Consider the following 7,559-nt stretch of genomic DNA (forward strand, 5'->3'; position numbering starts at 1 on the left):
GGAGATAAATGTGATGGCTTGTCTCCCTTATTAACTCATGCACTTTTTGTGGTTGCTTTTATAGAATGCACACCAAGTCATTTTCCATCTAGAAGCTAAATATGATGGCTTGTCTCCCTTATTAATTCATGCTCAAGCTTCTTGAATTAATACAACTATGTAACATAGTTGTTCTTGATATTGATCTTTGAGAAGCCCATGGTAAATGCTAGCTTGAGATCCTCCATGATCCCTATTTTTGAATCCTCTAGCATTTGGAACCACAATAAAGTATTTTACTCTAAGATCAATTTAAGGGCATCGATCTTAGTTCTGGGATCAATGACTCACTTAGTCGTACAAATTTATCTAAATGTAGCTAGGCACGGCTGTAGGAATCCATTAATCCATCAAAATTTGACACTAACTTGGATATATGAGAGGCTATAATCCTCGAATGGCCATGATCGTATTTGTATCTCATTCCTCTAGGTGGTTTGACCACCATGGGAACAGATGGCATCCATCACTCTTCTCATTTTGTCAAGAATACGACCTCATGCTCTAGGTTTTGGAGGCTTAACTCATGGTTCAAGAGCCATTGGGGCTATGTATTTGGGTTCACCTTTGGGAGGTACTGGTGTGTAGGATGGTCCCACATACCCATAGGCTAGTACTCCAACTAATGCTTCTAGTAAAGGTTTTAGGAGCACATTGTTTTTATGCATCATTGGGTATCTCACTAGATATTGGTAGTAGGCTTGTAGCTCTTTGCTCATGACTAGATGGTCTCTTGGTTCCAATGCTCCTATGGGTTCTAAGGGCGTGGCTACCCTCTCTCTCTCTCTCTCTCTCTCTCTCTCTCTCTCTCTCTCTCTCTCTCTCTCTCTCTCTCTCTCTCTCTCTCTGTACTTCCTCTCTTCTTATGAAAGTTTTTTCCCTCATCCTTTCTTTCTTGATTAGGTTTAATGAGGAAGGAATCTGAAAGTTGATGCTGTGTTTATAGCTATAGAATGAGAATTCTTGATATTTTGATTAAACTTTATCTTCTTGAAGTGATTTCCTCCTGGGAGGTTGTTTCTTCTCTTCCTTTTCCTTTGGTAGGCTATAGGTGGTGTGACTCCCCCTTGCCTAGACCTCTTAGTATTCCTTGCCTCCTCGATAAGTCTTGGGGTATATGTGTATTATCGACATATGTCTCTTCCTCCTACTATCCTTTCACTCTGGTAGAGGCTATGGGTGGTGTGACTCCTCCCTACCTAGACCTCTTAGTATTCCTTGCCTCCTCAAAAAGTCTTGGGGTATATGTGTTACCTTCTTTGTTGACAGATTTCGTTTGATCCATGGCTAGCTCATAATACTTGCCCACTCAGGGTGCTTCAGGGAATTGCATTCATGTTAACCCACAATCCAAGACTTGGATCGGGCAATTTTACTCTAGGATCAGTAATTATACTTTTTAGGATTTTGATCTGCCAACTATCAATGTCATAGTCAGGTAGCATTCCCTATTGATTTGGCAAGTATAGTGTGGTACTAACAATGATGATTATTATAAATTAACGGTTCATTATTGCGACTGTAGATGATTTTAGAGGTCAAGTTAATAATAGTACCATCGTGGTAAAACCGATCCAACTCCAAGGGTTGGATCAAGTGATTCTACCAAACGATCCTACTCTCGAATCGAAACGATCTAGGTTAGATGCATGATTTCACTTTACAACAAGTTTTTTCTTCATTTTTTTCTTTTTGGTACCTAGCTTAGCAATGGATGCAAAAAACCATGAAAACACAAAAATGAATAATTATTGTGGATCAATTAAAAGAATGGGCCAATTTTTACCCTTTGGACATAGTGGGAAAATTCTTAATTTGGCATATTTAGCCTAATTAACCTAATTTAGTGCTCATGATGTCAATGATGGAAAATCCTAACAAGAGAGATTGCTAGCTTCAATCTTGCAAGGGGGAGCTCAACTCAACCATCAATCTTCACCAATGAAGCAAAAACACAAGGAAAGGTTTATGGGTTAGTGAAATCCCCTCAAAACATCTATTTTAATCACATACTTTACTCCTAATCACCTAAACACACCCTAAACTTAACTAACAACCACTTTGCCACAAGTTTTGAAACCATGGGCAAGAAAAAAAAACAATATACCATTATAATGTCCCAATTTCACTCTGGCACTAGCTATACTCCTTGGCAGAGTGTTGCCTCTTGAGCGATGCCTCTTATGTAGAGAAGTTATAGTCTCTCAACAAGAATGTCAATACCAAGGAGTACAAATCCGTCTAGAGTCATGATATCACATTTCTCGGACAAGAATGGAAACCTCAAGGGTGGTCAAGTCCTCAAGCTCTATCGATCTTATGCTTGGACCTCCGTAATCCAATCATACTCTAATCACACAAGAGGGGAAGCTAGCAAGCTTCCTCTCTACTCACTCCATCTCTTAATTTCTAACTCACACTCCACACCTAGCTATTCTCTCTCTCTTAATATCTCACTCACACTCCACACCTAGCTATTCTCAAGAAAGCAAGCTCACCTAATATACACACACACACAGCTTCCTCTCTACTCACTCCATCTCTTAATTTCTAACTCACACTCCACACCTAGCTATTCTCTCTCTCTTAATATCTCACTCACACTCCACACCTAGCTATTCTCAAGAAAGCAAGCTCACCTAATACACACTCACACTCCACACCTAGCTATTCTCAAGAAAGCAAGCTCACCTAATACACACTCACACTCCACACTTAGCTATTCTCAAGAAAGCAAGCTCACCTAATACACACACACACACACACACACACACACTTAATCACTCACATATGCAAGAAAGTAATCTCTACTAGACTCCATAGCCAAGAACATACCGTACATGGCAACATGCAAGAAACAAGAAGATAGAAAGACAAAAAAGAATAGAAGATCTGTCGAGCTTGAGCTCAATTGTTGTAGATTATATTATCAAAAGTGACCTTTCCCACCCTCACAAGTCACTTATATACATGTGGTCGCCCACACTTGTGCGGTGCCCAAAACATGTTCATTTTACATGTACAAGCCTTACATGGCTAGCTTGTACAAGCCTTCTATGGTTGGCTTCCATTAAAAAGGTGGGCCCCTGGCCATATGCTATGTGAATTACCTAAGCTAGGGTGGGGATTACAAAACATGTATGGGGGGAAAGGAGTAACAACCTCTTTGACTGTGCCTCTTAGGCATGGTATAGTGGACTATGTGACTTAGGAAAAATACAAACACTAACTATCAAAACAAGAAAAACATACTAAGATACGTAGGCCACCCTCATGTGTCTAAACTCATAATATGAAAGAGAGAGAGAGAGAGAGAGAGAGAGAGAGAGAGAGAGAGAGAGAGAGAGAGAGAGAGAGAGAGAGAGAGAGTTTCCATTAGCATAATTAGTTGCCTTCCCATTTTCTACATAGAAAGTCCATTCTAGTAGCAAGCATTAATATAAAGTCGTGGGTGTACCAAAAAGCATCCTTTGATTTGGTTTATGCTTTTAATTTGTATAAGTATATGTTGTGCTCTAATTTTTATCTTGAGAAATTAGAGTATCCTTATCCAAGAGTCTTAAGATCTAAAAGTGGTATGAGAGCTTTGGGGACCACTCAAAGAGAAGGATTTTTGAAGCAAAATTCAAAAAAATGGAGGTTTACACAATTTACTTGGTGCAAAGAAGGCCAAAGGTTTAATTTTTTAGGGAATTACTAAAGCTTTAACAAATCAAAGGAGAAATATCATGGGAAAAAGAAAGGCCTACAAAAGCTGCACAGCAAGGGTACAAGTGCTTGGAAAAAGAGAGGACATCATCAAAGATCCAAAGGATAAAGAGAAGAAGGCCATAAAAACCTTTGGGCAAATGTTGGATGGTTTATGGGAATTTTATAAGCCATTAGATTAAGAACAAGATCAAGGGCTAGAATCTCCTACAATCCAATATTAACTTTTTCAAAACCACCTCTGGAAAAACCAAAACCATCCCTCTTTTTACAAAACCACCTTCTTCAATTCTTAATCCCTCAAGAATCAAGCCTTATGGATGTGATTATCATGGTGAGAGCTTCAACCTCCTATCTACGAAATTGCTAAACTCATCTCGTGGGGCAAATCCATATTCAAGGGCTAGAAATTTCTCAAGAAAGTTTTATGTAATTTGAAATTATCCTCTTGCACTACCTTAGGCTTTTTTAAAAATTGTGCTACTCGCCTTTGTTCAATTTCCCCCCTCTTATGTTTGTGTGCCATAGCCTGCCAACTACTCACTCACACTGATAGCCAAAATTCTATCCTCTTGTATTGCCGTCATTGCAAGGATGGTTGCAAAAGATTTTCTTTTGAAAGAATTATTATTTAAGGATTAATATTTTGTAACAAAAGCTTAAAAGCCTTAGAATCAAAATCTTGAGAAAAGCCTTAAGCTTTGTTTTAAAGCTTTTGTAATAAAGATTTAGGATTTAAAAACCTTTGAATCAAAATCCTTATATAAAAGGCTTGTAAGCCTTCATCAAAAGCATCACTTCATGTCAAACCCACAACTTCCTTCTATTTCTGAGCAACTTCTATCTCTTCAAGCTCAATTAAATTAAGAACGAGCTAAGAGGATAAAATTACAAGAACTACTTTCTAACAGGAAAAGATCAAGAAGTGTTTGAATCTGACTTTGACATTTGATGCACCATCAAAGCAACTTTTTGTGAACAAAAGAAACAAAAAGGAAAGAAAATTAGTCGTAAACCTTTCACATATCAAATTTTGATGGTTGGTTAAAAGGATGCGAAAATGATGTTTTCGTGGATTAGTCAACTTGATCATTATGTTTTGCGGAAGAATTTTCCAAGAAAGATAAAGCCGAGTGTGCTGCAAATCATTATGTTGAAACTGCATCATTATGATGGAATGCAATCAAGGACGTGAAAGAACTAGGAAAGAATTTTATAGCTCATTAGTAGAATTTCTTACAACCTCAATATAAGATTAACATGTCAATAATGGCATATCCTTTGTCAACTTGACAGAGAGACTGTACAACTTTATGTGAATAAATTTTGGCAAGTTCTCATTCAACTCCAATCCATCAAACGAGTGAGGAAAAAGGAGAAAAGACAAAAATTCATTGCTGGATTAAAGCCTACTCTTCAAGTGGAGATCAGCATGTTCCAACCTCATTATCTCTCCACAACGATCTCTTTGGCTTACAATTATGAGAAAAAGAATGGAGTACCAAAGGACAACAAACCACCATAGGATTTGCATGCTAAAATTTTTATAAAGTTTGTTCCTTTTCGTAAGTTTGATAGGTACACTTATGATACCAAGGGTGTTGCTTCAAACAACAATAACAATTGTGATGCTAACAATAACAACAACAACAACAACAACTTAGATTGATGACACAAACAAGAAACAAGATTTTGTACCTCGAGTGGCAACATGTTACAATTATCGACAAAAAGGACACATTGCACCAAATTTCTTGGACAAGAAGAAGAAGTCAACAAGCACAAGTCAACATGATTGATGGTGAAGAAGATGCTGAGGATGATGAATTCTCTCCTAAGCAAGAGGGTAATTCCAAAAAGGAAGATCTCTCAGATGATCTAGGTATGCCTAAACCTATTGAAAGCAAGTTTCACCTCGTATGCTTTTAAAAACAAATGGACGAATTAAGGGCAAGGAAGTAAATATATTGCATGGTAATATGTATGACTTTATTTTCGAAAAGCTTGTGCATGATCTAAATTGAATGCTACTCCTTAAAAGTATAAAATCAAAATTTATTTTCAAGAAACAAAGTTAATTGCACACAAAGCAAGTGAAAGATATTGTCTCATCCTTATCACCATATTCTCAACCCCACACTTTTCTAGTTTCACCTCTGCATTTGCATGATGGTATTCCTAGAATGCCATGGAAACATGAACATAAACCTCACATTGATTATGATTCGCATGTCATATCTTTTATGTTCAATGGTGAGAATGTATGCTTATTAAAAGGATTAAGGAAATCTAGTGAACGTGCGCTCCTAAGCTTAGTGAGCCGCTATGAGGAAAAAGGAAAAGACTATTTAATCATAGTTAATGAGGCTTTTGCCTCTTAAACAATTTCCAAGGACACCTGGCATCAACCATTCATTTTGCAATTTTCAAATTGTTTTACGAATGAATTACCTAATTCTAGACTAAAAGCCCATAGGATAGACATTATCCTTCGTAGTATTCCTCCTTGAAGGGCTCATTATAGAGTAAATTTTCTAGAGCAAAAAGAGATCTAATCTCAAATAGAGGACCTACTTGGTAGGGAACTTATTAGGCCTTGTAGTTCACCATATGGAGCACCTGTTCTTCTTGTCAAAAATAAGAATGGAACATTTTGCATGTGTATTGACTATCGAGCTTTAAATAAAAACACTGTCAAGATTATGTTTCCTATTCCACATGTGGATGATCTCTTAGATAAGTTGAGAGGAGCTAAAGTATTTTCCAAGACCTTAAGTCAGGCTATGATCAGGTTAGAATGGCTAAAGATGATGTTTATAAGACTGCTTTTCACACACAAAGGAGTCATTTGAGTTTTTAATAATGCCTTTTGGATTTACTAATGCACCGGCTACATTTAGTCACATTATGAACCGTATATTCTTGAAGCACCAAAAATTTTGTAGTTGTTTTCTTTAATGACATCTTGGTTTTGGCAAAGTTGAAGATGAACAAAAGAAACATCTAGAGATAGTATTCAATCTTTTGGAAGAAAATCAACTCTCTGCCAAACCGAGACAAGAGTGAATTCTTTCAAAAAGAAATTGAATACCTTAGATAAATCATGGCTTGCCAAAGGAATTCATGTTGATCCTAAAACAATAGAGACCATTAGATCATAGCATAGATCAAAGGATATTCATGAGTTGAGATATTTCCTTGGTTTACGTTCCTACTATAGGAGATTTGTGAAAAACTTTGCCTGCAAAAAGCACATCATTTGACTGAATTGTTAAAAAAGACTAAAGTTCTTCTTTGGACTAACATGCATGAAAAATATTTTAATGCACTTAAATACGCACTTACCCATGCACCCATATTAACAATACAAGATTTTAAGACACTTGGAGAAGGATACTCTAATTTCTCAACACAAAAAGCAAAGCATAACATATACTTACACAAATAAAAAGCATAAACTATAATAAACCAAACAAAATAAACAAGAGAGTTTTGGAGAATAGAGAGTAGAGGTCATCATCGAAACAAGAGTGGGTTGAATCCCCCCTGGGTAGAGTGTGACCCTTGTACCACTCACACATATTTATATGTATTAGAAATAGGTCTTTCTTTCCAAAAAGATAATTTCAAAAACAAAGCACAAGTGATTTTGAGTTTATGAGCATGTGAGCTCTACAAAAATATAGCAAGAATTAATATACAGTCTTGGGTCTATCAAAAGTATAAAATAATATTTGGTATGTATAAAGATATGAGGCCTTAGCTTTACAAAAATATAGATGTCTAAATATGAAACCATAAAAGGTATTCAC

The sequence above is a fragment of the Cibotium barometz genome, chromosome 53 (genome assembly GCF_041138505.1).
Source record: "Cibotium barometz isolate CiBa-2024 chromosome 53, ASM4113850v1, whole genome shotgun sequence".
NCBI lineage: Eukaryota > Viridiplantae > Streptophyta > Polypodiopsida > Cyatheales > Cibotiaceae > Cibotium > Cibotium barometz.